This window comes from Oncorhynchus mykiss, chromosome 18, assembly GCF_057628025.1.
Source record: "Oncorhynchus mykiss isolate SJ-2025 chromosome 18, ASM5762802v1, whole genome shotgun sequence".
Taxonomy (NCBI): Eukaryota; Metazoa; Chordata; class Actinopteri; order Salmoniformes; family Salmonidae; genus Oncorhynchus; species Oncorhynchus mykiss.
In genome coordinates this window covers 67,654,752-67,676,594 of record NC_143039.1, presented here as the reverse complement: position 1 = coordinate 67,676,594, position 21,843 = coordinate 67,654,752, and the positions used below count along the sequence as shown (strand labels likewise).

The following is a 21,843-nucleotide window of genomic DNA, read 5'->3' as shown; positions in this document are numbered from 1 at the left end:
GTAGAATTTTTTATGAATTTATTTGCAAATTATGGTGGAAAATAAGTATTTGGTCACCTACAAACAAGCAAGATATCTGGCTCTCACAGACCTGTAACTTCTTCTTTAAGAGGCTCCTCTGTCCTCCACTCGTTACCTGTATTAATGGCACCTGTTTGAACTTGTTATCAATATAAAAAACACCTGTCCACAACCTCAAACAGTCACACTCCAAACTCCACTATGGCCAAGACCAAAGAGCTGTCAAAGGACACCAGAAACAAAATTGTAGACCTGCACCAGGCTGGGAAGACAGCTTGGTTTGAAGAAATCAACTGTGTGAGCAATTATTAGGAAATGGAAGACATACAAGACCACTAATAATCTTCCTCTATCTGGGGCTCCATGCAAGATCTCACCCCGTGGGGTCAAAATGATCACAAGAACGTTGAGCAAAAATCCCAGAACCACACGGGGGGACCTAGTGAATGACCTGCAGAGAGCTGGGACCAAAGTAACAAAGCCTACCATCAGTAACACACTACGCCGCCAGGGACTCAAATCCTGCAGTGCCAGACGAATTGATGATGTACATAAACATTACACACAGTTATTGATTTCCATGCATGTTGTGTGGCGAAAGCCTTGGGTTCACTACATGCAGGTCAACACGGTGCCTGCAGGGTCTGGGTTCTCCCCAGTGTTTTGTACTGATCTAAGCCTCTAACACGCTCATTTCCCAATCTATCAGGAGGAATCACTGGCTAATTGAAGGGCTGCTGGAAGGTCACGTCCATGTCCAGCAATTAGAGATGTACTAATGAATGGTGGTAGATGCAGTTTCATCATTAGTCAGGGGGCTGGTTCTGTCAGGGGGCTAACTCGTGTCATGCCTCTTAATTGATAGATTTAGGAGATTTTATGAATGAATTTCTGGGCTCATCCACCGAGCCTCAGGGTTATGAACCTGAACCGCTGTCTATGTCTGGGCTCAACCACTGAGCCTCAGGGTTATGAACCTGAACCGCTGTCTGTGTCTTGGCTCAAACACAGAGCCTCATGGTTATGAACATGAACCACTGTCTGTCTAGGCTCAACTATCAAGCCTCAGGGTTATAAACATGAACCACTGTCTGTGCCTGGGTTCAACCACTGAGCCTCAGGGTTATGAACATGAACCACTATCAGTCTGGACTAAACCACCAAGCCTCGGGGTTATGAACCACTGTCTGTGTCTTGGCTCAAACACCGAGCCTCATGGTTATGAACATGAACCACTATCCGTCTGGACTCAACCACCAAGCCTCAGGGTTATGAACATGAACCACTGTCTGTCTAGGCTCAACTATCAAACCTCAGGGTTATAAACATGAACCACTGTCTGTGCCTGGGTTCAACCACTGAGCCTCAGGGTTATGAACATGAACCACTATCCGTCTGGACTCAACCACCAAGCCTCAGGGTTATGAACATGAACCGCTGTCTGTGTCTTGGCTCAAACACCGAGCCCCATGGTTATGAACATGAACCGCTGTCTGTGTCTTGGCTCAAACACCGAGCCTCATGGTTATGAACATGAACCGCTGTCTGTCTGGGCTCAACCACTGAGTCTCGGGGTTATAAACATGAACCACTGTCTGTCTAGGCTCAACCAGCAAGCCTCGGGGTTATAAACATGAACCGCTGTCTGTCTAGGCTCAACCAGTCTGTGTCTGGGCTCAACCACCAAGCCTCAGGGTTATGAACCACTGTCTGTGTCTTGGCTCAACCACTGAGCCTCAGGGTTATGAACACGAACCACTGTCTATGTCTAGGCTCAACCACTGAGCCTCAGGGTTATGAACCACTGTCTGTGTCTTGGCTCAACCACTGAGCCTCAGGGTTATGAACCTGAACCACTGTCTATGTCTGGGCTCAACCACCGCACTTCAGGGTTATGAACATGAACCACTGTCTATGTCTGGGCTCAACCACCGCACTTCAGGGTTATGAACATGAACCACTGACTATGTCTGGGCTCAACCACCAAACTTCAGGGTTATGAACATGAACCACTGACTATGTCTGGGCTCAACCACCGCACCTCAGGGTTATGAACCTGAACCACTGACTATGTCTGGGCTCAACCACCGCACCTCAGGGTTATGAACCTGAACCACTGTCTTGTTGTCCCGCCCTCACGCCTCTCCTTTCTCTCTAATCAGCATCTCCCCTCTCTCTCTAATCAGCCCGTCAAGGGAGACGCTGCGAAGCAGGAAGTAGTCAGACTACAGCCTTAACAAGGGCTCCAATGCTCCCATCCTGACCAACACAACCCTCAACGTGATTCGCCTGGTTGGAGAGTAATCATCTCCTCTCCTCTGTTCCTCTCCTCTCACCTCCCAGAAACATCCAAGACACTAAGTGATGACCGTGGTGACCCCTCTCCCGCAAGAGACCTCGATAACGGCACCAATTAACAAGCTCATCGCTCATTTAAGAATGTGAGGAACCAGGACCCTATTCCCAAGGCTACCTGGCAGTGTGACTGGCCTGTACCTGCCATCATTAGCCTGTCGTTATCCACGCCAGACCCCCGTGACCTTTCATTTCTTAAGTGGAATGTAAATGTCTGTTTGACGTCAATTGCGAGGTGTCGGTCCTCAACGTCAATTTTGCTTCCTGCTCAAATCGCAACCCGTCTTTGATTTGATTTAATTGGAGAGGAAGAAATGTCATTATGATAAGTGAGGTAGTTAAGGCTCCGAGTTTGTGAAGAAATCTCTGTTTTTCACTCGTGTTTTTAACTGATTTGAATTGAATTATGTTTCTAAATAACATTCTAAATGACCAGCGCAGTTCACTTATAGTGTAGTAAATTAATTTTATTCAACTAGCATTTATTTGTCGTTTTTTGCATTTCAGATGTATAATAGTACATGTATGATTTAAAACATAATGCGTCAAATAGAACATGTACAGTATACCAAGTCACTTAATGTGAAAGAAATACTCATCGGGATTTCTGTTTTAATAGTGCTCTGAAAAGTTAGATGACAGGGTTCTAGCATTCACAGAAAGAGAAAGTAAGAAAGTGCCAGTCTCAGCGCAAAAAGTGGCTCTTTCATCAGCTCTGGTTCAATGGTAACCTTGTTACAGCCATGTGCTCTGTAGCTATTCATTTTATTACCCTTTTCTCAAATGAAATTCCATCCACTCAGAGTACATGTAAATGCTCCATTGGCTGGGCAAATATATTATTATAAATCACTATTCGATTATGATTGACTTAAAACATCTTAGATTACATTACTATGAGAGTCCTGGGATCTAATGTTACCCCAGATACAATGTTGTCTGCTTTAGTTGGATATGATGAACAGTTGAGACCTTTTACATCCCAGGACATCTTATAGAGGTGAATGGAGAGTAAATCAGTTGTTTCATCACATCAGATACGTGCTTTCATTTGGTGCAGTGCTGATGTCAAACGTCATGTCCATTTTTTGGCATCCTGATCACATTCATATCAGTCATGTACTGTAAATCTCCCAGAGGATATTTGCTTAAAAGTTACATTCAAACATTTGAATTTATCCCATTCAAATTCCCCAAAAAGATGACGCTAGGGTTTTGGATCAACTTTTTTAGATATGAAAGATCCAAACAGAATTTCCAAGTATCTAATATGCCAGGCTAGTAGAATTTTGAGATTAGCTTTTTTGAACCTTTCTGTTGATAACTGTTTAACTGATATCAATTGTTTTGTTATTTAATATCTCATATTATGTAATAGCATGTATTATAATATGAATACCTTTCTAATATTTCCCATACAGGTTAAATGCATGCGGATGATGAACATTCTGAAGCCTATAGCCTTGGATGTCATCCGCTGTGTTTCCCAGCTGTTTGATCACTACCTATATGCTGTCTACACCTTCTTCCGCCGCAACAATATGGTACGGAAAAATACTACAAAGCTATTTCAATGGAGATTATTCATTGACCATGCATTTTAGTCCAGGACTAGGCTTAACCTGTGTCCGGGAAACTGGCCCTGAGGGTCTTTTACACAACCATACATGGCAGACCTGTTTTTGTATGTGACAGACTTGCATTATGTTCATTAGTGTCCCCAATGTGAATGTGTTCTATGTATCTCAAATGTTATCTTATATATTATTTACCACTCAATTATCTGTATGTGGGTACTGCTTCTGTGTTCCACCTCTTGTACACACATCACTCATTGGAAATTGTCAGTGGGGCTGTAGCTGAAATCACCTAAGATTGCTTTTCCCTTCTGTTGAGCCAATGTATTAGTGCTTATGTTGTTCAAATAGAGTTGGAATGAATGAGAGTGTCTTCAGAACAAGTCACCCTCCTTGAAAACATTACATTGTTACAGATATTACAGATATTTTCAGACTGTTCAGTAAGATAAGGGACACTGAAGTGCTAACTGGTCTGTTTATTAAGGAGATGATCGTGGACTTCAGGAAACAGCAGAGGGAGCAGCCCCCCTATCCACATCGACAGGACAGTAGTATCCACATCGACGGGACAGTAGTGGAGAAGGTGGAACGTTTTATGTTCCTCGGGATACACATCACGGACAAACTGAAATGGTCCACCCACACAGACAGCGTGGTGAAGAAGGCGCAACGGCGCCTCTTCAACCTCAGGAGGCTGAAGAAATTTGGCTTGTCACCAAAAACACTGACAAACTTTTACAGATGCACATTAGAGAGCATCCTGTCGGGCTGTATGACCGCCTGGTATGGCAACTGCTCAGCCCACAACCGTAAGGCTCTCCAGAGGGTAGTGAGGTCTGCACAATGCATCACTGGGGGCAAACTACCTGCCCTCCAGGACACCTACAGCACCCGATGTAGTTGACACTTCTACTCCACCTCCCCCTCTTTCTCTCACCGTCAATCTCTCTTTTTTTACAGACAGGCCACAATGAGTAACAGAGCAAGTTTTCTGCCCCTGTAAAAAACAAAAAAAATCGTTATCACTTTAAAACTCTTCTGAGGCTATTTTAGCAGCTTAAGCTGTCGCTAAAGAAAGCACTCAGTGTGCGTGGGACTATGTGTGACTGATAAACCCCGGAGGAGCTGGTAATGATATCAACAAAATGGCTGTCACATGCCAGAGTGGATGAGGCTCTGCTGCTGCTCTGCTGCCTGGGTCCTGGCTTCTCCTCAGGGGGTCCAGAGAGCGTGCTTGTGATTAGGACAGGAGGACAGTCACATGGCACCTTGACAGGGCATCCCTCGTTTTCACCTCCTTTCTATCGCTTTCTCTCTGTGTTTCTATATTTCTCTGTCTTGCTGCACTTCTTTCTCTCCCCCTTCCTCTTTCTCCCTCTCTCTGTATTTCTCTCTCTCTGTATTTCTCTTTTTCTCTCCCCCATATTTCTGTCTCTCCTTCTCTCTTTCTTTCTCTGTATTTCTCTCTCTGTGTATTTTTCTCTCCTCTCTATATTACTCTCTCTCTCCCATCTCTCTCTGGCTTTCCATTTCTGTTTCCTCCTCCATCTCTCCTTTTGGGTTCACTCTTCCTTTAGTTCTTCAACTGTCTCTCTTCCTGCCTCTATCACTCTTCTGCTCCTCGTTAGTTTCCAGTTCAATATGGCTCTCATTCCAAGACACCCACACTCAAATGCTAATGCTTTATGAATATTTACAAATCCCCTGAAAATGTATATGCACGTATACGCTGTTGTTGTTGTGACCTACCGATGGCTTATAATACCATGAGCATTGAGTGGTTGATATAAAGCCCCTCGTTCCCTGAGTAATGAGCAATATTAATATTAGATAGGGTAAAAGCACCATTTTATACCGCTGCGATATTACCTCCGTCACACATTCACGCCTTCTTGTCCAGAGTTAATAACGGGGGAAGAGATCTGGAGAGTTACAAATACCTTATGGGGAAAATACATCACCATTCAGATGATGAAATGCTTTTCCTCTGGGTACGTCTTGGATTCAGCCCCCCTTCTGCGCTCATTCCAGTGAGGAGAGATGGAGATGGAGGTAGAGGGGGAGGGAGGGAGGGAGAACGTTGGAGAGAAGGGGATGGCTGTCGAGACTTCTTGTTCGGGCGGGGCTTAGCGGTCAACGTCACCGGTCTTCTAGCCATCATTGATCCATGTTTCATTTTCCATTGGTTTTATCTTATCTTCCTACACACCTGGTTCCCATCCCATCCATTAATTGTTGTGTATTTAACCCACTGTTTCCCCTTGTCAGAGATTGTTTATTGTTATGCTCGTGTTTTATGGATTGGTGTGCGACGGGTTCTTGTACCCACGTTTATTTTATTATGTACTTGGGTTTTGGAGTTTGTTTTACGTTATTTTTATTTTAAATTTTTTTTACCCCTTTTTCTCCCCAAATTTCGTGGTATCCAGTTGTTGTAGTAGCTACTATCTTGTCTCATTGCTACAACTCCCGTACGGGCTCGGGAGAGACGAAGGTTGAATGTCATGCGTCCTCCGATACACAACCCAACCCAGCCGTACTGCTTCTTAACACAGCACGCATCCAACCCGGAAGCCAGCCGCACCAATGTGTCGGAGGCTACACCGTGCACCTGACATTGTGCGCTAGCCAAAAGACGAAGGTTGAATGTCATGCGTCCTCCGATACACAACCCAACGCATGACATTCAACCTTGGCTAGCGCGCACTGCGCCCGGCCCGCCGCAGGAGTCGCTGGTGCGCGATGAGACAAGGAGATCCCTACAGAACAATCCCTCCCTAACCCGGACGACGCTAGACTAATTGTGCGTCGCCCCACAGACCTCCCGGTTGCGGCCGGTTACGAAAGAGCCTGGGCGCGAACCCAGGGACTTTGATGGCACAGCTGGCGCCCTTAACCACTGCGCCACCCGGGAGGCCTGTTTTACGTTATTAAACTACTCCATTATACCAAGTTTGATTCTCCTGCGCCTGACTTCCCTGCCACCTACACAGACGACATGACAGAATCTCTGACCCTAAATATGAAGTCAGCAGGAGAAAGTACCCTGAACATGGAGGTGGAGGAACGCGTCCAGCAGCATACGCAGAAGCTTTACCATCTGGGAGTCGCCATGGATCGCGTTGTACAGAATATTGGACCGCTGTGAGAGACAGGGAGTTCTTCCAGTGCCTCCACCAGCACAACCGGGGTCTATCCTGAGCGCCCCTTTCCCGCCTGAATCCAGTGGGATCCGTCTATCCATGCCACAGGCGTACGACGGAAGTGCTGCCAACTGCCAGGGTTTCCTCCTCCAATTAAATCTTTATCTGGCCACAGTCCAACCAGCTCCATTGGACCGTGAGAAGGGTTTCGCCCTCGTCTCGTGCCTCACCGGAGAGCACTGGAGTGGGCCAGCTCCATGTGTGGAGAGGAAGATGCGGCGTTGGACCATTTTGAGGCGTTCACCCGCCGTTTCCGGGCAGTCTTCGACCACCCACCCGAGGGCAGAGCGGTGAGCGTCTATCATCTGAGGCGAGGAGCGCCCAGGAGTTTGCCCTGGAGTTTAGGACCCTGGCTGCCGGCGCGGGATGGAAGAACAGGGCCATGATCGACCATTACCGCTGCAGTTTGCGTGAGGACATCCATCAGGAGTTGGCCTGCAGAGACACCACCCTCACTGCAGAGACACCACCCTCACCTTCGACCAGCTGGTGGACCTGTCCATCCGGCTGGACAACCTGCTGGCTACTCGCGGACGTCCAGATCGGGGTCTGGTGGTTCCATCCTCCCGCACCCCCTCTCCGATACCCATGGAGCTGGTAGGGACGGTGCACAGGGAGACCGGAGGGGGTTCCCACTCGTGCACCATCTGTGGCTGCGGAGGGCACACTGCTGGTCGGTGCCGGATTGGTTCCTCTGGGAATTGAGGCAGCAGGCAGGGCGCTCTTGCATCACCCCAGGTGAGTCAGCACCATTCTCTCCCAGAGCCCTCTGTCCCACATATATGTGTGTCTGTCACTTTTCCTGAATTTCCCCTCGTTCCCAGCATACGACGCTAGTAGATTCAGGCGTGGCTGGGAATTTCATTGATAAAGTGTTAACTCATAGTTTAGAGACCCCTATTGTTCCCGTGGATGTGCCCTTCCCCGTTCACTCCTTAGATAGTCAACCAATAGGGTCAGGGTTAATCAGGGAGGCCACCGCTCCTTTGAGTATGGTGATGCAGGGGCTTCACATGGAAAAGATTAGTATTTTCCTTATTGACTCTCCTGCGTATCCTGTGGTGCTAGGCCTACCCTGGTTATCTTATCATAACCCCACTGTTTCTTGGCCACAGAGGGCTCTCACGGTGTGGTTGCAAGAGTGCTCAGGTAGGTGTTTAGGGGTTTCCGTTGGTGCTACTATGGTGGAAAGTCCAGACCAGGTCTCCATCGTGCACATTCCCCCAGAATATGCCGAATTACCACCCCATCGACAGGGCGATTGTGCGATAGATCTTCTGGTAGATGCTGCACTTCCCAGGAGTCACATGTATCCCCTGTTGCAAGCGGAGACGGTGGCTATGGAGACATATGTCTCCGAATCCCTGTGTCAGGGGTACATTCGGTCCTCCACTTCACCCACCTCCTCGAGTTAATTTTTTGTGAAGAAGAAGGATGGAGGTCTGCGTCCATGCATTGATTATCGAGATCTAAATCAAATCATGGTGAGGTACAGTTAGTTACCCGCTACCTCTTATCGCCACGGCGATTGTGTCAATGCAGGGGACACGCTTCTTCACTAAACTGGATCTCCGGAGTGCGTACAACCTGGTGCGTATCTGAGAGGGAGACGAGTGGAAGACGGCTTTCAGTACCACCTCAGGGCATGCCGTACGGGTTGATGAATGCTCTATCAGTCTTCCAATCCTTTGTAGACAAGATTTTCAGGGACCTGCACGGGCAGGGTGTAGTGGAGTATATTGATGACATTCTGATATACTCCACTACACGCGCCGAGCATGTGTCCCTGGTGCGCAAAGTGCTTGGTCGCCTGTTGGAGCATGACCTGTACGTCAAGGCTGAGAAATGCCTGTTCTTCCAACAGTCCGTCTCCTTCCTAGGGCATCGTATTTCCATGTCGGGAGTGGAGATAGAGAGTGACCGCATTGCAGCCGTGCGTAATTGGCCGACTCCCACCACGGTGAAGAAGGTGCAGCTATTCTTAGGGTTTGCCAACTACTACCGGAGGTTTACCGGGGTTTTGGTCAGGTAGCTGCTCCCATTACTGCTGTCACGTAGAGTAGGCCAGAAAGCTATACTGGAAAACCTAACCTCTATCAAAATAAAAAGATGGCGGAGCCGCAAATGTTCTTCTGTGCTTCAGGGTGTTTATTTACAAAGTGATTCTGGAACAAAAACAACAGTACTGCCATCAAAGATATACCTTATGGACCAGCTAAAAACAATGCTACCCCATCCACAGCTCAATCCAAAATGCCTCCCCATGAACTGAAAGAGAGGCTCTTTTTGTAGGGCTAGCCCCTCCCCTCAGAACAATTAACACTAATTAATTAAGCAATTACCTATACAAACCTACATTTTCCTTTTAACTAAACAAACATACTAAAGTATATACATTGCAACATGTTTATGAAACAATATCACAACATAACATTTACAAAATTACATCACTACTGACAGTGTCTTTCAACATGCCCATTTACATTAATGAGGCATTTGGGACAGGCACTACAAAGTCACCCAATTCCCTCTGCTCGGGTCCTTATCCAGCATACACGGAAGCTACAGAGATGGAGAGAGAGAGGAACAGAACAAACAAACAACGCGCTCATCCCTAACATCGATAAGTAAAATACATATTTCTTATATTAAATATGAACATTGACAAGTATGAAATGTATGTACTAAGACAGAGAAGTTAACTTGTGTGTTGACCCACATTGTGACCTTACCTGATAATGGAGCAGGGAGGAGTGATGAATGTGTGCGTGCGTTAAAGTACCAAATGCTGCCCGCGGCCAGTGACGGACTTCTACGTCACAACTGCACTGCTGAAGGGGGGGCCCGGGGCCCGGCCCGCGACCGACTAAAATAGGTTAAAGTGAAAATAGGTGTTTAGAATTTTTTTCAAATGTAATAAACATTAAAAAACAGATCTTATTTAAAGTATTCAGACCCATTGCTATGAGACTTGAAATTGAGTTCTGGTGCATCCTGTTTCCATTGATCATTCTTGAGATGTTTCTACAACTTGATTGGACTACTCCTGTGGTAAATTCAATTGATTGGACATGATTTGGAAAGGCACACACCTGTCTATATACAGTCCCACAGTTGACAGTGCATGTTGAAGCAAAAACCAAGACATGATGTCATGTATTGTCATGTTGTGTCTTTCTGTCCTTTCCTTTCACCCTGTCTCCCTCTGCTGGTCGTATTAGGTTACCTTTTCTCCCCCGCTTTCCCCCAGCTGTTCCTTGTCTCCTCCTGACTACCTCGTCACCCCGTTTCCCACCTGTTCCCTTTTTCCCTCTGATTAGTCCCCTATATCTCTCTCTGTTTTTGTTCCTGTCCTTGTCGGATTCTTGTTTGTTGTGTTTCATGCCTGAGCCAGACTATCGTCATGTTTGCTGTAACCTTGTCCTGTCCTGTCGGAATCTGCCGGTCTATCTGAGCCTACCTATGTTTGGTTATTAAAGAAGCTCTGTTTAAGTTAGTTCGCTTTTGGGTCCTCATTCACTCACCGTAACAGAAGAATACGACCAAGAATGGACCCAGCGACTTCGGATCCTCTCCACTCAGCCGTCGAGATCCAGGGAGCGATGCTAGGCAGACACGAGCAGGAATTGTCTGCTGCTCGACATGCCGTTGAGACCCTGGCCACCCAAGTCTCCAACCTCACAGAACAGGTTCACCATCTCCGCCTCGATCCACCGGCCACTTCCAGGGCTTTCGAATCTCCGGAGCCCAGAATCAATAACCCGCCGTGTTACTCTGGGGAGCCCACTGAATGCCGCTCGTTCCTCACCCAGTGTGATATTGTGTTTTCTCTCCAGCCCAACACTTACGCCAGGAGCACTGCTCGTGTCGCCTACGTCATATCTCTCCTTACTGGACGGGCTCGTGAGTGGGGCACGGCAATCTGGGAGGCAAGGGCTGAGTGTACTAACCAGTATCAGGACTTTAAGGAGGAGATGATACAGGTTTTTGATTGATCTGTTTTTGGGGAGGAGGCTTCCAGGGCCCTGTCTTCCCTATGTCAAGGCAATCGATCCATCACAGACTACTCTATTGAGTTTCGCACTCTTGCTGCCTCCAGTGGCTGGAACGAGCCGGCTTTGCTCGCTCGTCTTCTGGAGGGTCTCCGCGCAGAGGTAAAGGATGAGATTCTCTCCCGGGAGGTTCCTTCCAGCGTGGATTCCTTGATTGAACTCGCTATTCGCATTGAGCGACGGGTTGATCTTCGTCACCGAGCTCGTGGAAAGGAGCTCGCGTTCTCCGTTGCCCCCCTCTCCGCATCACTACCATCTTCCTCTGCCGGCTCGGGAGCTGAGCCTATGCAGCTGGGAGGTATCCGCATCTCGACTAAGGAGAGGGAACGGAGAATCACCAACCGCCTCTGTCTCTATTGCGGTTCTGCTGGTCATTTTGTCACTTCATGTCCAGTAAAAGCCAGAGCTCATCAGTAAGCGGAGGGCTACTGGTGAGCGCTACTACTCCTGTCTCTCCTTCAAGATCCTGCACTACCTTGTCGGTCCATCTACGCTGGACCGGTTCGTCAGCTTCCTGCAGTGCCTTAATAGACTCTGGGGCGGAGGGCTGTTTTATGGACGAGACCTGGGCTCGGGAACATGACATTCCTCTCAGACAGTTAAGGGAGTCCACGGCCTTGTTCGCCCTGGATGGTAGTCCTCTCCCCAGGATTCAGCGTGAGACGCTACCTTTAACCCTCACTGTTTCTGGTAATCATAGCGAAACCATTTCTTTTTTGATTTTTCGTTCACCTTTTACACCTGTTGTTTTGGGCCATCCCTGGCTAGTTTGTCATAATCCTTCCATTAATTGGTCTAGTAATTCTATCCTCTCCTGGAACGTCTCTTGTCATGTGAAATGTTTAATGTCTGCTATCCCTCCTGTTTCCTCTGTCTCTTCTTCACAGGAGGAGCCTGGTGATTTGACAGGGGTGCCGGAGGAATATCACGATCTGCGCACGGTGTTCAGTCGGTCCAGGGCCACCTCTCTTCCTCCACACCGGTCGTATGATTGTAGTATTGATCTCCTTCCGGGAACCACTCCCCCCCGGGGTAGACTATACTCTCTGTCGGCTCCCGAACGTAAGGCTCTCGAGGATTATTTGTCTGTAGCTCTTGACGCCGGTACCATAGTCCCCTCCTCCTCTCCCGCCGGAGCGGGGTTTTTTTTTGTCAAGAAGAAGGACGGGTCTCTGCGCCCCTGCATAGATTATCGAGGGCTGAATGACATAACAGTGAAGAATCGTTATCCGCTTCCTCTTATGTCTTCAGCCTTCGAGATCCTGCAGGGAGCCAGGTTTTTCACTAAGTTGGACCTTCGTAACGCTTACCATCTCGTGCGCATCAGGGAGGGGGACGAGTGGAAGACGGCGTTTAACACTCCGTTAGGGCACTTTGAATACCGGGTTCTTCCTTTCGGCCTCGCTAACGCTCCAGCTGTCTTTCAGGCATTAGTCAATGATGTCCTGAGAGACATGCTGAACATCTTTGTTTTCGTTTACCTTGACGATATCCTGATTTTTTCACCGTCACTCCAGATTCATCTTCAGCACGTTCGACGTGTCCTCCAGCGCCTTTTAGAGAATTGTCTTTTTGTGAAGGCTGAGAAGTGCACTTTTCATGCCTCCTCCGTCACATTTCTCGGTTCTGTTATTTCCGCTGAAGGCATTAAGATGGATCCCGCTAAGGTCCAAGCTGTCATTGATTGGCCCGCTCCTAAGTCACGCGTCGAGCTGCAGCGCTTTCTCGGCTTCGCGAACTTCTATCGTCGTTTCATCCGTAATTTCGGTCAGGTGGCAGCTCCTCTCACAGCCCTTACTTCTGTCAAGACGTGCTTTAAGTGGTCCGTTTCCGCCCAGGGAGCTTTTGATCTCCTCAAGAATCGTTTTACATCCGCTCCTATCCTTGTTACACCTGACGTCTCTAGACAGTTCGTTGTCGAGGTTGACGCGTCAGAGGTGGGCGTGGGAGCCATTCTTTCTCAGCGCTCCCTCTCTGACGACAAGGTCCACCCATGCGCGTATTTTTCTCATCGCCTGTCCCCGTCGGAACGTAACTATGATGTGGGAAACCGCGAACTGCTCGCCATCCGGTTAGCCCTAGGCGAATGGCGACAGTGGTTGGAGGGGGCGACCGTTCCTTTTGTCGTTTGGACTGACCATAGGAACCTTGAGTACATCCGTTCTGCCAAACGACTTAATGCGCGTCAGGCGCGTTGGGCGCTGTTTTTCGCTCGTTTCGAGTTCGTGATTTCTTATCGTCCGGGCTCTAAGAACACCAAGCCTGATGCTTTATCTCGTCTCTTCAGTTCTTCAGTAGCCTCCACTGACCCCGAGGGGATTCTCCCTGAGGGGCGTGTTGTCGGGTTGACTGTATGGGGAATTGAGAGGCAGGTAAAGCAAGCGCTCACTCACACTCCGTCGCCGCGCGCTTGTCCTAGGAACCTTCTTTTCGTTCCCGTTCCTACTCGTCTGGCCGTTCTTCAGTGGGCTCACTCTGCCAAGTTAGCCGGCCACCCTGGCGTTCGGGGTACGCTTGCTTCCATTCGCCAGCGTTTTTGGTGGCCCACCCGGGAGCATGACACGCGTCGTTTCGTGGCTGCTTGTTCGGTCTGCGCGCAGACTAAGTCCGGTAACTCCCCTCCTGCCGGCCGTCTCAGGCCGCTTCCCATTCCCTCTCGACCGTGGTCTCACATCGCCTTAGATTTTGTCACCGGACTGCCTTCGTCAGCGGGGAAGACTGTTATTCTTACGGTTGTCGATAGGTTCTCTAAGGCGGCTCATTTCATTCCCCTTGCTAAGCTTCCTTCTGCTAAAGAGACGGCACAAATCATCATCGAGAATGTTTTCAGAATTCATGGCCTTCCGTCAGACGTCGTTTCGGACAGAGGTCCGCAATTCACGTCTCAATTTTGGAGGGAGTTTTGCCGTTTGATTGGGGCTTCCGTCAGTCTCTCTTCCGGCTTTCACCCCCAGTCTAACGGTCAAGCAGAACGGGCCAATCAGACTATTGGTCGCATCTTACGCAGTCTTTCTTTTCGCAACCCTGCGTCTTGGTCAGAACAGCTCCCCTGGGCAGAATACGCCCACAACTCGCTTCCTTCGTCTGCGACCGGGCTATCTCCTTTTCAGAGTAGCCTCGGGTACCAGCCTCCGCTGTTCTCATCTCAGTTCGCCGAGTCCAGCGTCCCCTCCGCTCAGGCTTTTGTCCAACGTTGCGAGCGCACCTGGAAGAGGGTCAGGTCTGCACTTTGCCGTTATAGGACGCAGACTGTGAGGGCTGCTAATAAGCGTAGAACTAAGAGTCCTAGATATTGTCGCGGTCAGAGAGTTTGGCTCTCCACTCAGAACCTTCCCCTTAAGACGGCTTCTCGCAAGTTGACCCCGCGGTTCATTGGTCCGTTCCGTATTTCTCGGGTCATTAATCCTGTCGCAGTTCGACTTCTTCTTCCGCGATACCTTCGTCGCGTCCACCCGGTCTTCCATGTCTCCTGTATTAAGCCCGTTCTTCGCGCCCCCGCTCGTCTTCCCCCCCCCCCCCCATCCTTGTCGAGGGCGCACCCATCTACAGGGTCCGCAGGATTTTGGACATGCGTCCTCGGGGCCGTGGTCACCAGTACCTCGTTGATTGGGAGGGGTACGGTCCTGAGGAGAGGAGTTGGGTTCCCTCTCGGGACGTGCTGGACCGTGCGCTGATCGAGGATTTCCTCCGTTGCCGCCAGGTTTCCTCCTCGAGTGCGCCAGGAGGCGCTCGGTGAGTGGGGGGGTACTGTCATGTATTGTCATTTTGTGTCTTTCTGTCCTTTCCTTTCACCCTGTCTCCCTCTGCTGGTCGTATTAGGTTACCTTTTCTCCCCCGCTTTCCCCCAGCTGTTCCTTGTCTCCTCCTGACTACCTCGTCACCCCGTTTCCCACCTGTTCCCTTTTTCCCTCTGATTAGTCCCCTATATCTCTCTCTGTTTTTGTTCCTGTCCTTGTCGGATTCTTGTTTGTTGTGTTTCATGCCTGAGCCAGACTATCGTCATGTTTGCTGTAACCTTGTCCTGTCCTGTCGGAATCTGCCGGTCTATCTGAGCCTACCTATGTTTGGTTATTAAAGAAGCTCTGTTTAAGTTAGTTCGCTTTTGGGTCCTCATTCACTCACCGTAACACATGAGGTCAAAGGAATTGTCCGTAGAGCTCTGAGGCAGGATTGTGTCAAGGCACATTTAAGATCTCCAAGATCACAGTGGCTTCCATCATTCTTAAATGGAAGAAGTTTGGAACCACCAAGACTCTTCCTAGAGCTGGCCGCCCAGCCAAACTGAGCAATCGGGGGAGAAGGGCCTTGGTCAGGGAGGTGACCAAGTACCCAATGGTCACTCTGAGAGAGCTATAGAGTTCCTCTGTGGAGATGGGAGAACCTTCCAGAAGGCAACCATCTCTGCAGCACTCCACCAATCAGGCCTTTATAGTAGAGTGGCCAGACGGAAGCCACTCCTCAGAAAAAAAGGCACATGACAGCCCGCTTGGAGTTTGCCAAAAGGCACCTAAAGGACTCTCAGACCATGAGAAAAAAGATTCTCTGGTTCTGATGAAACCAAGATTGAACTCTTTGGCCTGAATGCCAAGCGTCACGTCTGGAGGAAACCTGGCTCCATCCCTACGGTGAAGCATGGTGGTGGCAGCATCATGCTGGGGGGGGATGTTTTTCAGCGGCAGGGACTGGGAGACCAGTCAGGATCGAGGGAAAGATGAAGTGAGCAAAGTACAGAGAGATCCATGATGAAAACCTGCTCCAGAGCGCTCAGGACTTCAGACTGGGGCAAAGGTTCCCCTTCCAACAGGACAGTGACCCAGGCACACAGCCAAGACAATGCAGGAGTGGTTTCGGGACAAGTCTCTGAATGTCCTTGAGTGGCCCAGCCAGAGCCCGGACTTGAACCCGATCAAACATCTTTGGAGAGACCTGAAAATAGCTGTGCAGCGACGCTAACCCATCCAACCTGATCTGCAGAGAAGAATGGGAGAAAATCACCAAATAAAGGTGTGCCAAGCTTGTAGCATCATACCCACAAAGACTCAAGGCTGTATTCGCTGCCATAGGTGCTTCAACAAAGTACTGAGTAAAGGTTCTGAATACTTATATAAATGTGATATCAGTTTTGTATTTTTTATACATTTGCAAAAATTTCTAAAAGCCTGTTTTTGCTTTGTACTTATGGGGTATTGTGTGTAGATTGATGAGGGAATAAAACAATTAAATCAATTTTAGAATAAGGCTCTAATGTAACGTGATGTGGAAAAAGTCAAGGGGTCTGAATACTTTCCGAATGTACTATTCCTAGTACATATAACTAGGAACAAAGTGCCAGATAATAAACAGTAGCAACAACAGAGTGAAAGGATATGGGAGTGGGAGAGTGAAAGACTGACTCAACATTAAGAAAATATTTGACTATGTACAGACTCAGTGAGCATAGCTTTGCTATTGAGAAAGGCTGCCAAAGGCAGACCTGGCTCTCAAGAGAAGACGTGCACACCGCCGTATGTGCACACTGCCCACAAAATGAGGTGGAAACTGAGCTGCACTTCCTAACCTCCTGCCAAATGTATGACCATATTAGAGAGACATATTTCCCTCAGATTAAACAGACCCACAAATAATTTGAAAACAAATCCAATTTTATAAACTCCCATATCTATTAGGTGAAATACCACAGTGTGCCATCACAGCAGCAATAGTTGTGTCCTGTTGCCACAAGAAAAGGGCAACCAAAAAAAATACAAATTATAATATTCTAACAAGCCAAAATGTGCAGAAGAAACACAGCTGAACCTGGATATACCATCCAACACAAAACTGGGTGAGTAATGTTCAGTCTGAACCTACTTTCTGAAGACAGAAAGTAAAAGACAATCTCTAGGTGATTTTGTTTTATAAAGCTTAATAAATACGGCTACCAAACTGCTAGGAAAGAATCTCCTTAAAATGATCACTTAAGTGTGAATCGAGAGGTACGAAAACGAGAGGCGGGAAAACTCTTGAGCCTTACAATGGCAGGAGAGTTTCACAGCCCCTCCACACCCAAATGCAGCGTCCTTTGAAGCCCCCTCCATCTGCCCTGGCCTGTCTCCCCCTGTCTCCTACAGGTACCTCCACCACACTCCTCCCTCTCTGTTCACCGTCTGCCCTGGCCTGTCTCCTACAGGTACCTCCTCCACCACACTCCTCCCTCTCTGTTCACTGTCTGCCCTGGCCAGTCTCCCCCTGTCTGGTACAGGTACCTCCTCCACCACACTCCTCCCTCTCTGTTCACCGTCTGCCCTGGCCTGTCTCCTACAGGTACCTCCACCACACTCCTCCCTCTCTGTTCACTGTCTGCCCTGGCCTGTCTCCTACAGGTACCTCCACCACCACACTCCCCCCTCTCTGTTCACCGTCTGCCCTGGCCTGTCTCCTACAGGTACCTCCACCACACTCCTCCCTCTCTGTTCAACGTCTGCCCTGGCCTGTCTCCTACAGGTACCTCCACCACACTCCTCCCTCTCTGTTCACCGTCTGCCCTGGCCTGTCTCCTACAGGTACCTCCACCACACTCCTCCCTCTCTGTTCACTGTCTGCCCTGGCCTGTCTCCTACAGGTACCTCCACCACACTCCTCCCTCTCTGTTCACCGTCTGCCCTGGCCTGTCTCCTACAGGTACCTCCACCACACTCCTCCCTCTCTGTTCACTGTCTGCCCTGGCCTGTCTCCTACAGGTACCTCCACCACACTCCTCCCTCTCTGTTCACCGTCTGCCCTGGCCTGTCTCCTACAGGTACCTCCTCCACCACACTCCTCCCTCTCTGTTCACCGTCTGCCCTGGCCTGTCTCCTACAGGTACCTCCACCACACTCCTCCCTCTCTGTTCACCGTCTGCCCTGGCCTGTCTCCTACAGGTACCTCCACCACCACACTCCTCCCTCTCTGTTCACCGTCTGCCCTGGCCTGTCTCCTACAGGTACCTCCACCACACTCCTCCCTCTCTGTTCACTGTCTTCCCTGGCCTGTCTCCTACAGGTACCTCCACCACACTCCTCCCTCTCTGTTCACCGTCTGCCCTGGCCTGTCTCCTACAGGTACCTCCACCACACTCCTCCCTCTCTGTTCACTGTCTTCCCTGGCCCGTCTCCTACAGGTACCTCCACCACACTCCTCCCTCTCTGTTCACTGTCTGCCCTGGCCTGTCTCCTACAGGTACCTCCACCACACTCCTCCCTCTCTGTTCACTGTCTGCCCTGGCCTGTCTCCTACAGGTACCTCCACCACACTCCTCCCTCTCTGTTCACTGTCTGCCCTGGCCTGTCTCCTACAGGTACCTCCTCCACCACACTCCTCCCTCTCTGTTCACTGTCTGCCCTGGCCTGTCTCCTACAGGTACCTCCTCCACCACACTCCTCCCTCTCTGTTCACCGTCTGCCCTGGCCTGTCTCCTACAGGTACCTCCACCACCACACTCCTCCCTCTCTGTTCACTGTCTGCCCTGGCCTGTCTCCCCCTGTCTCCTACAGGTACCTCCACCACACTCCTCCCTCTCTGTTCACCGTCTGCCCTGGCCTGTCTCCTACAGGTACCTCCACCACACTCCTCCCTCTCTGTTCACCGTCTGCCCTGGCCTGTCTCCTACAGGTACCTCCACCACACTCCTCCCTCTCTGTTCACTGTCTGCCCTGGCCTGTCTCCCCCTGTCTGGTACAGGTACCCCCACCACACTCCCCCCTCTCTGTTCACCATCTGCCTTGGCCTGTATCCTACAGGTACCTCCACCACACTCCCCCCTCTCTGTTCACCGTCTGCCCTGGCCTGTCTCCCCCTGTCTGGTACAGGTACCTCCACCACACTCCCCCCTCTCTGTTCACCGTCTGCCCTGGCCTGTCTCCCCCTGTCTGGTACAGGTACCTCCACCACACTCCCCCCTCTCTGTTCACCGTCTGCCCAGGCCTGTCTCCCCCTGTCTGGTATAGGTACCCCCGCCACACTCCCCCCTCTCTGTTCACCGTCTGCCCTGGCCTGTCTCCCCCTGTCTGGTACAGGTACCTCCACCACACTCCCCACTCTCTGTTCACCGTCTGCCCTGGCCTGTCTCCCCCTGTCTGGTATAGGTACCCCCGCCACACTCCTCCCTCTCTGTTCACTGTCTGCCCTGGCCTGTCTCCTACAGGTAGCTCCACCACACTCCTCCCTCTCTGTTCACCGTCTGCCCTGGCCTGTCTCATACAGGTACCTCCTCCACCACACTCCTCCCTCTCTGTTCACCGTCTGCCCTGGCCTGTCTCCTACAGGTACCTCCACCACACTCCTCCCTCTCTGTTCACCGTCTGCCCTGGCCTGTCTCCTACAGGTACCTCCACCACACTCCTCCCTCTCTGTTCACTGTCTGCCCTGGCCTGTCTCCTACAGGTACCTCCACCACACTCCTCCCTCTCTGTTCACCGTCTGCCCTGGCCTGTCTCCTACAGGTACCTCCACCACACTCCTCCCTCTCTGTTCACTGTCTGCCCTGGCCTGTCTCCTACAGGTAGCTCCACCACACTCCTCCCTCTCTGTTCACCGTCTGCCCTGGCCTGTCTCCTACAGGTACCTCCTCCACCACACTCCTCCCTCTCTGTTCACCGTCTGCCCTGGCCTGTCTCCTACAGGTACCTCCACCACACTCCTCCCTCTCTGTTCACCGTCTGCCCTGGCCTGTCTCCTACAGGTACCTCCACCACCACACTCCTCCCTCTCTGTTCACCGTCTGCCCTTGCCTGTCTCCTACAGGTACCTCCACCACACTCCTCCCTCTCTGTTCACTGTCTTCCCTGGCCTGTCTCCTACAGGTACCTCCACCACACTCCTCCCTCTCTGTTCACCGTCTGCCCTGGCCTGTCTCCTACAGGTACCTCCACCACACTCCTCCCTCTCTGTTCACTGTCTTCCCTGGCCCGTCTCCTACAGGTACCTCCACCACACTCCTCCCTCTCTGTTCACTGTCTGCCCTGGCCTGTCTCCTACAGGTACCTCCACCACACTCCTCCCTCTCTGTTCACTGTCTGCCCTGGCCTGTCTCCTACAGGTACCTCCACCACACTCCTCCCTCTCTGTTCACTGTCTGCCCTGGCCTGTCTCCTACAGGTACCTCCTCCACCACACTCCTCCCTCTCTGTTCACTGTCTGCCCTGGCCTGTCTCCTACAGGTACCTCCTCCACCACACTCCTCCCTCTCTGTTCACCGTCTGCCCTGGCCTGTCTCCTACAGGTACCTCCACCACCACACTCCTCCCTCTCTGTTCACTGTCTGCCCTGGCCTGTCTCCCCCTGTCTCCTACAGGTACCTCCACCACACTCCTCCCTCTCTGTTCACCGTCTGCCCTGGCCTGTCTCCTACAGGTACCTCCACCACACTCCTCCCTCTCTGTTCACCGTCTGCCCTGGCCTGTCTCCTACAGGTACCTCCACCACACTCCTCCCTCTCTGTTCACTGTCTGCCCTGGCCTGTCTCCCCCTGTCTGGTACAGGTACCCCCACCACACTCCCCCCTCTCTGTTCACCATCTGCCTTGGCCTGTATCCTACAGGTACCTCCACCACACTCCCCCCTCTCTGTTCACCGTCTGCCCTGGCCTGTCTCCCCCTGTCTGGTACAGGTACCTCCACCACACTCCCCCCTCTCTGTTCACCGTCTGCCCTGGCCTGTCTCCCCCTGTCTGGTACAGGTACCTCCACCACACTCCCCCCTCTCTGTTCACCGTCTGCCCAGGCCTGTCTCCCCCTGTCTGGTATAGGTACCCCCGCCACACTCCCCCCTCTCTGTTCACCGTCTGCCCTGGCCTGTCTCCCCCTGTCTGGTACAGGTACCTCCACCACACTCCCCACTCTCTGTTCACCGTCTGCCCTGGCCTGTCTCCCCCTGTCTGGTATAGGTACCCCCGCCACACTCCCCCCTCTCTGTTCACCGTCTGCCCTGGCCTGTCTCCCCCTGTCTGGTACAGGTACCCCCGCCACACTCCCCCTCTCTGTTCACCGTCTGCCCTGGCCTGTCTCCCCCTGTCTGGTACAGGTACCCCCGCCACACTCCCCCATCTCTCCCCAGCTTTCACTCGCCTCCAGCACACAGGCACTGTTGAGGCGAGTGACTCTGAACTTACAATGGCTAGCCCCAAGTTGTTATATTTTTTGCTTGTGCTTTATGCTATTTGCCTCATGACTCCTGCGTGCTTTGTTGACTATGAACTTGCTTGTTTACCCATCCGTGGGACAGTCTATGTTAGTTCCACACTCGGGACTCTGACTCTCTATTGGTTACGTGGACTCTTGGCCCCGCCATCCTATTCTAACCACCTCTCGCCGGCTTTGTATTCATGTTACCCGATGAAATTGCTGTACAATATGATCTAATGCACATTCAAATGTCATAAATCAACACTGCAGCGCTCTCCCTTTCCTCTGTCGTGCCCTGAATGTATTACTGCTGGTTATATCTGTGCATGTACACCCTGGCCCATCTACTGTTGCTACCCCCTATTCTGACTTGTGCTCTTATATCTGCTACACTGATTTCTGCTCTCGTAAAAGCCTGGGTTTTATGCATGTTAAAACTAGAAGCTTATTATCTAAAATGTATCAATTGAAAGTGTGGGTTCACAGCTCCAAT

General features: G+C 50.6%; 1 pseudogene across 1 annotated transcript in view; it reads left to right on the top strand.

The window, feature by feature from the left end:
- Window positions 1-5,760, top strand: part of LOC110496641 (syndetin-like) — a 91,113-nt pseudogene extending 85,353 nt beyond the window's left edge. Inside the window, exons 11-12 of the transcript XR_016488602.1 lie at window positions 3,798-3,920; window positions 4,441-5,760. The product of XR_016488602.1 is annotated as a syndetin-like (transcript). The remainder of the gene's footprint in view (window positions 1-3,797; window positions 3,921-4,440) is intronic.
- Window positions 5,761-21,843: the final 16,083 nt, after the last annotated feature.